This window comes from Numida meleagris, chromosome 8 (assembly GCF_002078875.1).
Source record: "Numida meleagris isolate 19003 breed g44 Domestic line chromosome 8, NumMel1.0, whole genome shotgun sequence".
Taxonomy (NCBI): Eukaryota; Metazoa; Chordata; class Aves; order Galliformes; family Numididae; genus Numida; species Numida meleagris.
This window is the reverse complement of record NC_034416.1, coordinates 1424621-1434453: the sequence shown is the minus strand read 5'-3', so window position 1 is coordinate 1434453 and position 9833 is coordinate 1424621. Positions and strand designations below refer to the sequence as shown.

Genomic DNA, 9833 nt, shown 5'->3' with positions numbered 1-9833 from the left:
CTAAACCAAAGCCACCTGAAGCTGAAAGAGGCTGAAATCCTTCCTAACTTCATTGACTCTCCTTCAGGCGTGTAGCCAAAGGGCTGAGGCCCAAGGAGCCACTGATGCTGCTGGTGACCCACAGGGCCAAGAGGAATCCAGGCTTGAAAGCACTACCCAAGGCCCAGGCAGGAAAAGGGCTGATGGGGGTACAGGGGGGATTACAGGTACATGAACAGGGAGCAGTAGGACTGCAATGGAAACACTTTGCATTCGTGCTCTGTGGGACCACGCTGCGTTACAGTTGGGTTGTTTCCCAAGGGAGGTCTGCATCCCGGCCACTGTGCAGAGCTGCCAGCATTCTGCTGGACTTGTGCAGCTAAAGGCCGGTCGGGGGATGTGCAGGAGAAACAAAGTGCCTTACAAACACGAACACACGTCTAGGCACGTGCCTCGCTGTCAGGATGTAAACCTCTTCAGAGAGAAAAAACAAGTTTGATGACATCAGCAACTACCACAAAGCCAGAAGTCAAACTGCAGCTCTGCTTGGGGGAGCCGCTGGCTGGTAAAGGACTCTGAGCAGTCCTCTTTTGCTTATAAAGAACTTAGGTAAGCTGTCATTCCATGCAGAGTGTAACAAACTGCCTCACTGCCTTGCTGCTTGGACTCCACCAAGGCTGAGTATTGCTGGTTACCTGTGCCAAGGCTGCTCCTTCCTGTGGGCATGGAGGGCTCAGGCTGAAGTCCTACAGAACAGCAAGTTCCAGGCAAACAGGCAGAGGAGAGCTGGGGAGGGGCTTGGAAAGGAGCTGTGGCATCCCATGAGGAGGTGGATTTGGGCTTCCGAAATTGGTGGGAGGCAGCAGAGCAGGAGGCAAGGGAACGCGTGTCGGGGCTGGGGCTGCTTCCCAGCCTGGCGAGCGCTGTCCTTCGCTCACATCTCCCGGGGGCCGTTAGCTCCATCTGTGTGCTGGAAGCAGTGAGTAAGCCTGTACGGTTACGGGCAGTTTCATTTGGACTGAGGAGTCAAGATTTCCTTGGCAATGGCAGTGCATTGGCCCTGTTGATCTGCTTCAGTCACGACTTCTCCTTTTGATGGTTTCTCCAGTATCTCTGTATTTAGGCTGTCTCCTTTTTTTTTTCTCTCTCTATTTTCTTGCTTGAATTTGTCTTTCACTCACCTGACGCAGTTTTTCTGTGACAACTGAGGAGGAAATGAGACACAATATCTTAATTACATCTGCAGCTTTCCACAGTTTTGCCATGCTTAGTGCAAACAGAGAGCGCCCTTCAAATTCTGGGATGACACGACTCAGCTACGTCCATTTTTCTTCCTTTTTATCACTGTTCTCTACCTTTTAAGTTTCTCGCTTTTTTTTTTAATTTTCTATCCATAACATGGATTCTGTCAAACTACCAGTTCCCTAGACAGTACTGCTGAAGCTTGGGTATCGGCTGCCCTAAAGGACTGGAATCTAAGTCCCTGCTTTTATGCATAAATGATTACATATAGGACTAATGAGCAGGGAGAAGGAGACGTTTGTTTCCCTTGAGTCAGCCTAAATTTATTTTCCTCTCTGCATTACAGTGGCACGTGGAGAGGGAAAGTGCACTGTGCCTGACCCACTGCCTCGAGTCCTGCCTGCTTGCTGGGGCTGAAAGCAGAGCTCTGGCTGTGAAGAGTACAACGCAAATGCTCTGTGCAGTTCCAAGGGCTGGTACGCTGCTTAATTCTTGCACAGAAATTGGGTCTGCTCGAAGCGTGTCTGAGCGGTGCGTGCATACATTAAGGGCATTAATGACAAACATCTCTTGCCACTTCCCACGCACGCTGCACACGTTTAGATAGCGCCGAGGAGCCGGTTCACACCACTTCTACACCTCCTGAGGAACCAAGGATCCCCCACGCCTCTGCCTGCATTATAACCCTCAGGTTTTGCTGCTTCAGGATGAAGACCTTTGAGAATGTTTGGGAGATCTGGCAGAAAACCTTTGAGATCGGGATGATGCCTTGCCATCGAAAACCTGCCGGGGGGGCTCCAGGTGTAGAGCATCCCAAGAATTAGTAAAAGAGAGAAAGTGCTCAGAAAGCCTCTTCTCCAGGCTGAGAGCACGTTTTCTTGTTTCTCCTTCCCCCTGAACTCGGTGGAAGATGCCTCGTGGTCACAGGGCACTGCACAGAGCCCTGTAATTCCAAGAAGCACAGCAGCCCTCCGCCCCCCCGGGGCAGCAACGCAGAGCAAACCTCAGCGTGCCGTGGGCTCTGGCTGTGAACCAGCAGCGGGCTTTGCAGGCGGTTGTTGCAATTTCTCCTTTCAGGCCAGGCTAGCAGGGTTTGTCTGGCTGTGGGTTTTGCTTTGCTTGTCTGCTGAGCTTTGGTGAAGCCCTTTGGGGTGTGTTTTTCTGTTTGCTCTTCGTGAGCAGAACACGGACGTTTCCCAGACCCGCTAGCAGTTCTCAGGTTCCTCTTCCACAACGGCATCACCCCCCCATCCCTACTTCTCAGCATCTTTGCACCCAGATAAACACATGTTTCGCCACCGTAGATGATAGAGCAGATTGCCTCGGGGAGCTGCCTCTCACGTACTCACAGAGCAGCCATCCTTTTTTGAGAACGATGAGGCTGTTTTTTAAAAATAAGACAACCCTGGTTTGTGGTCAAGGCATACATGGTGATGCGAGAACTTTGCTCAGCAGAACAAAGGTGTCGGGGAGCAAAGATGTCAGAGGGATTCTTCTTTCTTCCTTTCTGACTGGAAGGAGAACTAATAACTGGAAGAAGCGCTGAACAGTATCAGGGATTTCGAGTTAGCTCCATTAGTGTGTATTTATTAGATTGCCACGGAGCAGAAGGCATCATGCTTCATCAAAGCAGTGTCCTGCCTTCTGTCAGCAGCCTCAGCAGATGCTTCAGAGGAAGGAAAGAAAGGCCCTCCCCAGAGTGCTCGGCTGCAAGGCAGCATGTGTCAGAGCAGCAATGAAATTCCAGCAATAGAATGAGAGGGGTATGGCCAGGGCTGGGGAGGGCTTCACCACTCTGACCACAGCTGTGGGTGACCCGTGCACCTTCAGACAGCTCTGGCAGGTAGGAAGTGCTGTGCGCTGGAAAGGATGAGCAAATCCCGAGCAGTGCACAGAGCAGCTTGCGGGAGGACGGAGGGATGGTGAGCATGAGAAGTCTGGCACTGAGACAGTGTTGGGCACAGCCACCAGGTGGTGAAGCCTGCTTTGAGCCTCAGAACAGGGAGAGAGAGTCAGGACTGACTTCACGCACAGTACGGCCAAACCTGCAAGCAGGAAATGTTTGCTACTTGCTGGCAATACGCTTTCTTGTTAAAACTGGCAAAAGTAATTAAACCCATTCTCCTGAGGAGTGAATGGGCGATGGCAAAATATATATTTTTTCTTCCTGAAACGTAGATTAAAGCCAGAGGAACTCTGCAGCTGAGTGCTCATTGTTTTTCTATGTCCTCTATGCCAAAAGACGAGGGAGGGCATTTAAATTGCACTGCTACGCCATTTAAATGGGAGCCCTTTCACATAAAGATCTGAACTCATCTCCTCCCGTAGCCAACAGCCTCTCCTGTTACAGCTGTATTTTGAAAATTACATGTTTAAGTCTCGGTTGCCCTTCATCTCATAGCTACTTCTGCAGGCACAACTATATATAACTTCCTTCTGAAACTGGCCCAAGGAGTACGTGGCTGTTTTCCGCCCATGTGAGTTGGGGCTAGAGCCAGCACGTCGGCCCGTCCTTGCACAACAGGCACTGCTATGCCTGCTGCTGGGACGCTGAAGCAAGCTCCATTCATTGCAGCTGGTGGGATTCTCCTCTGGCACCAGGGATGTAGGATCCTTGGGAGAGCACGGCAGGGAGCTCAGAGGAAAAGCTGAGCCCACAGTGTGAACTTTCCCTCCTTCATTTGACTCAGTGCATCTTGAATTCTTGGCTGCACGAGTGGAAGAGCTGAGAAAGGAAGGGTGGAGAAAGCACCCTTCCTTTCTACAAGAAATAAGCGACAGGCGTGGTATTGAGGGCAGCCTCCCTTGAGATATGAGACATGGGTGGGAGCCTGCTTCGAATGCCAGCTCCGCTGGCGTTGCAGACAAGGAGCACCACCACAGCTGCCAGGCTCGTGGCTTCCATTTGTTTAATTAAAGCACCTCTGCAGCTGTGTTCTGAGAGGAGCCTGATCCTGTCAGGACGCGTGCTGGGAACATGGGGACTGGGCCAGCTAAGTTCCCTAGGAGCTCTTTTGGATTTCAGCCGGACTGAGGCAGGAGTTGCCCCGAGCATGGCCAGCTCGGGGCCTGTGGCACAGCTCCAGGGTGGAAACACAAAGCGTCTGCAGGGCTTTGGCACATCCAGGGCAATGGTGTCTGTATGTGGCTGCAGTTTAGGTACTTTTGTTTGACCAAAACCACTTTTAAGAAGCCCAGGTCCTTAGCTGAAGCTCATTTTGAGTGCTTGGTCATGAGGTTGCTGATGGAAAGCTGATCACTGGTGAAGGCAATTGAGAGACTTCCTCATGCAGGTCACCAAATTGAACTTTAAGAATAGTACACATTTCTCTCAGCCTGTTTCTCATAAAAAGAGTAAATTCAGGCAAAAGACTGCTAACATTAGAACACAAACCAAGCAGCTGCACGACGCACAGGTGTACCTGGTACAAATTCACTGAGATTTCACATTCGTTCCCTTTGCTTTGGAGCAACGTGCTTGGGAGCCCTCTGTTCTCTTGTCCTGCGCTCCCCACTGCATTTATTGGACTGAGGTGTGACTGCCCCAGCTGAGATCCACACCATCCCTGGCTGTTGGATGATCCCACAGAGCACAGCAGGTGCAGCTGCTGCAGAACGCATTGTGCTCAGACCTCAGCTCCAGCACAACGAGCAGCATGGCTGTAACAGCGCAGCTCTGTGCCGGGCTGCCTCAATGTATTTCTCAGTGTTGTGGGCAGCTTTACAGCCCACACTGTTTCATGCAGCTGTGACTGTTACTAGCTCCCCAGACAGCAGGTTGGGACCCTCCTGAGGTATGAGGTGAAGTACGGACTCGTTTGTGTGTTTATGTAACACCCCTGTGATCTTTAATGTGTTCAGCATTAGGCAGCGGTATTAGATCTACTTTGTACAAAGGGTGCAAGAAACACAAAGTACTGAGACAAAAGGCTTCTGATTTCTCATGCTCTTGGCCTCCTTACCCACGCAGCCTTTCCCATCAGCGTTTATGCAGCTCTGCCTCTGCAGCTGCCTGCCACAGTGCAGAAGCTCACTGCTCTGCAGCTCTGCTGATGGATGCAGCCGTGACAAACCAGCACGCTGTCCCACAGCCCTGCAAAAAGATCTTCACAGATTTTAGGGCCTTTTAGCCTTCATAAAAAACAGAATGTGTCCAGCGTACCATGGCAGTCTCAAATCACTTCTGAAACAGCAGCTGGTGCTCTGTCTATTCTGTCTCTAGAGAGTCACCTGGCACGCCACTGGAATGCACACCTTGCATGGCAGGACGGGGAGCTCTCCTCATTTCTGTTCTTGCTATCCCAAACCTAACAGTCACTAGGGCTGACTCCTGCACTGTGCCATCCTTCCTTTGCTCTGGCTAGAGCTTTTCTTCTAAGCAGTCCTGGAAAAGAGTCTGAGAACGGACTCATCTACAGATGAGATGGATCAAAGCCTTGTGCCAAGCACTGCTGGAGGATTTGGGGAGCTGCTCAGGTGCCAGCCCTGGTCCAGCTAGAGGTGGCCGGGAAGAAGCAGGGGCCTCCTCACACCAACCCCACAGCTCTGTCAGGAGCTACTCAGGCCTTGGCTCTTGCTGCTGCCAAAGCTGTGGTTGATGGCTCCTGCAGTGGAAATCCACACTCCTCTCAGCCTCCCCCTGCTTTTGCAAGGCCTCCTCACTACCTTGGCTATGCGGTGGGTAGGCTACGTGGTGTACGACAGCACGCAGCAGGCTGCAGAGCCAGAGTGGTGGGAGGTGAAGACTGTCACCATAAACTGTCACCAGGTGTGTCCTGTCCCCGTGCTCGGAGGAAGCCAGGGAGACCTGCTGAGGGTCGGCCTCACATCTACAAGGCCATGTAATCTCACTGCGGTCAACAGTTGTGGTGGTGGCAAGGAGAGCCAAGAGGCATCTACTGAGCTAACAAAACTTCGGTTTACTGGAAAGGGAAGAAGGGTTTTTAGGGGCCTGCCAAAAGGAAGCTTGGTGTAACAGTGACTCAATGTCTTGTATAGAAGTCTGGGAGGCTGCAGGGCTCTGCAGGCAAAAGCCCTGTAGCAGTGATGTTTGGCAGCAGCTACATCCAATTACAAAATCACTATGCTAATTATTGTGCTGTCCCTTAATAGCCCTGAACAGTCTCACCTGGGCTCCCCACACTTGCCCATGGCTCTATTTAAGCTCACACCAAGGCTCTCAGCTCTTTTTCACTTTTGGTGCGGCCATGCTCACCTCTAGCCTCTCCTCTGGTCATATTACTGGGATGGACATCAGCCTTACAGTGCAGGTACCTTGCCCCTGGGGAGAGGCCTTGGAGAGTTTGTGGGGATCCTGCTGGGGCCCAAAAGAGTGCTCTGTACTTGATTATGGCCACCATACTTTAGGAAAATACTGAGTTGGTCATTTCCATGACTTCAGGCATGCAGCAGAGCTCTAGGCTCCTCCCATTACTAAGGAGAAATGGGCATGGGTAGGGTGTGATTCTTTCAGCTGTCTGTTCTCGAAGGTAAATTTTGCCGTTCTGTCTGTTGTTCTTCAGGGGCTATAGGGAAAGCCTAAATGACTTACTAGTACCTAAGACTATGTAAGTTGTATCACATGCCCTGTCTGGAGCTGCTGAAAGGCTGAGATCAGAACCGCCTACAGAGTTCAGGCAGCAGAAGTACCAGAGAATGTAGGATCTCAGTTTGGGGTTTAAGGTCCCGATTTTCACCTATGTGGGCTGCCGGAATCCTTTGGGACCTAGCCTGGTGTACCTCTAAGGTTCAGAGCAGGAACTGAGTACTGTTCTCCTTCAACCCCATGCACTTACAGCTGTGGAACTGCTGTTCTTCCTTATATCTATGAAACCGCTGGTGATGGGCTTCCTTCTCTACCAGCATCCAATCCACTCCTTGCTCTGTAGCAGACATGGCTGTGGAGTTCATTTCAGCTTCATACACTTGTATTTACAGGGTTAATTATAATTACCAATTATTATCTTCTTGGGTTCACTTGCTATTTTAAGATTATTTTTTCAGCTAAATGAACTTTCCCTTGCTGCACATGTGCGTTCAGAACAGGAAGGAACTTGACTTTGTCAAGATTTATTTCCCTTTTAACCTCATTATGTGACTATTTGCAACAATAAGCTTCAGTTCTACTTCAGATACTAAAGTATCTTGTCTTCTGTAGGCGATTGTTTGCCTCAGGCTGTAGTGTCTACTACTGAAACTCAGTGAAATGAAAGAATTTGTACATATACTGTCCAACATGTGTTACTGAAGTCCGTCCCTGTCCTGAATTATTTGAGCAGAAGATGTGGCGCTGGAAATAAGATGTGTGTGGAACTACACCAGAATTGTCTGTTTCCCCCCATGCTTCCTTGCTCTGTGCAGCTGCAGTAGTTAATTAAAGATAACAATGCCAAGCTCTCCCCTCCACAGGCCCAGTGTGAGGCCTCTGTGCTGCCTGGCCTCTCCTCCTGGAGATGCCCCCCAGGAAATGGCGGCTGGGCACAGTGGGAATGGAGGAAATGGCGGCAGTGAGGCTCACAGTTGCCTCCAGCCCCAAGGGATGGGGCACTGCCTGCTCTGTGCACACCCACGTGCCACCCTGGGACCGTTTGCCCTCAGCTGCTGCTCATAGCACTCTGCTGGGGTGGAAGGGCTCCTGTGGCCATCTTGGCAGCCCCATGGTGGCAGAGGGGAAGCAGTGGGTGTCTGCAGCCGGGGCTGCCTGTGGTGAGGGCTTACCCCTGCCAGCAGCCCCTGTGCCTCAGCGACGGTTTCTGGGGGAAGGAGTCTGTTAGCTGAACCCAAGGACACTTCTTGTTTTTGTCAGCCCACACAGTGTAACAGCCCTGTATGTTGCTGCTGTCCTCCATGCAGCTCTCCTGGCAACAAAGATGTGCTCATTTCCACCTTCCTCCTCTTGTTCTTTGCTGGCTTCCCCCCATCTTCCCTTTCCCAGTTCTCATAAATCCCCCCATCTCTTATTTCTTTCCTTCTAACCTGAACTTCTGTCTCCTTGCCCTCTTTGGTGCTGTGATCCTCTCTCTTACACAGGCAGAAAGCCTTTTTTCTTTACATCGCCCACTTGTTTCCAGTCCTGTTTCTGCAATGCTGGCTCTCATTTTGTTCATTTTCTATTTCATTTCCTTTACCTCTCATCTACATTTTCCTTTTGTCTCTGAAATCTTCCATCGTTCTCTAGAAAAGTCTTCATCCCTCACAACAACCTCCACTTTCAGGCCTCCAGGCTCTGCCCCACCTGAGACCACCTTGTCCATTGACCACCATTCAGCTCTTCATTCTTTCTCCCTCCAACCCATCTTTTGCTCTTGACGTAGAATTAAAGATACTCTTTTCTGGGTGCCAATCTTGTCTTTAATAACCAGTACTGTCTGTAGTCCTCAGGTGCCCCTGGGCCCACCTCCACTCATCTGAGTTAGGACCTCAGAATGACCAGACGCCCATTCAGCTCAGTGTTGTCCTTGTTCTGCCTTTCCAAACTCCTTTTCTTATTTGCAGGAGGTAGCACAGAAGACTTGACTGTCATCTGATGTGTTTATAGCTGTTGCGTCACTTAGTAAATTACAGAAAATTTAATGATGGTGGCCAGCAAACTGGCCATCTCTCTGTTCAAGTTTTCAGAGTGAAAGCGTGGTCTTCTCCTGTTGGGTTGCTTATGGAGAGGAGATGTGTTCTCTAAAGAATTGTTAGCAATTAGTAAATGTTAACAATAAGTGAATTCCAAACATATGTTTCCCCAGTTTTCCCATCCTTCTCCTCAAGAAGGATTCTTAGATTCTTATCTAAAACCTCTATTACCACAGAAGGCTTCTGGCTGCTAGCAGGTAGCTCCCGCTAGCATGATCCACACAAGAGAGTCTTGTCCATGAAGCTTCTGGTAAACCACAAAAGCCCTGCAGCCTATGTAGGAGTAGAGCAGCAGGATGGAGGCAAGCAGAGTCACTGCTCATAATTGCTCAGGACTGTGCTTAATTATAAAAGGAAAGAGCCTATGCTATGACAGTGATATTAGGGGGGTCCAAGCAAGCCACCGGTACTTTCAATTTGGAATGATGCGATGACTTTCTAAGAGGTGTGAAAGTTGGAGGGGCAGAAAGAACTTTGTTCTTGCAAACCTCAATGAATAAATCATTTGGTTTGGGTTTACATTTCAACAGATGGTTCTTCTCTCAGTTTTAACCACTTCTGTGTGTGCTTGGGAGCTCGGTTTCACATCAGCTTTCATGTGAATCCAGGGACCTTTCAGATTGCCCCTTCTCTTAATATTCCTGATCAACACTCTTCAATTATGAAGATGTGAGATGTTCAGCTTCCTTAAGTAATGATCACTCTGTCCATCTTGCTGCAGTAAGCGCTGAAAAACTCTCCTAGAATGATCAAGTTTCCTCTCAGGATGATAACACTCTGGTTCAGGGGATTAATAAGGAAAGTCACCAACAGATGTGTTCCATACCTTTTTCAAGAGCCTCACTCTAACTCCCAGCATCTGTAGGTCACCTTCTGCGTAAGTATGTCTGCCACCATAATAACCAAGGGTGTTATTGTCAAAGAGTGGCTCTGAACTGCAGTTCCAAGAGCAGTTTGATAATCCATGAGCAACTTTTTATGGCAAGGGT

At 49.8% G+C, this 9833-nt stretch overlaps 1 long non-coding RNA gene across 1 annotated transcript in view; it reads left to right on the top strand.

Moving 5' to 3' along the window:
- The window catches only part of LOC110403162, a 50958-nt gene continuing 45827 nt past the window's right edge, over positions 4703-9833 (top strand). The window contains exon 1 of the long non-coding RNA XR_002441533.1: positions 4703-6491. This is a non-coding gene — a long non-coding RNA (uncharacterized LOC110403162). The remainder of the gene's footprint in view (positions 6492-9833) is intronic.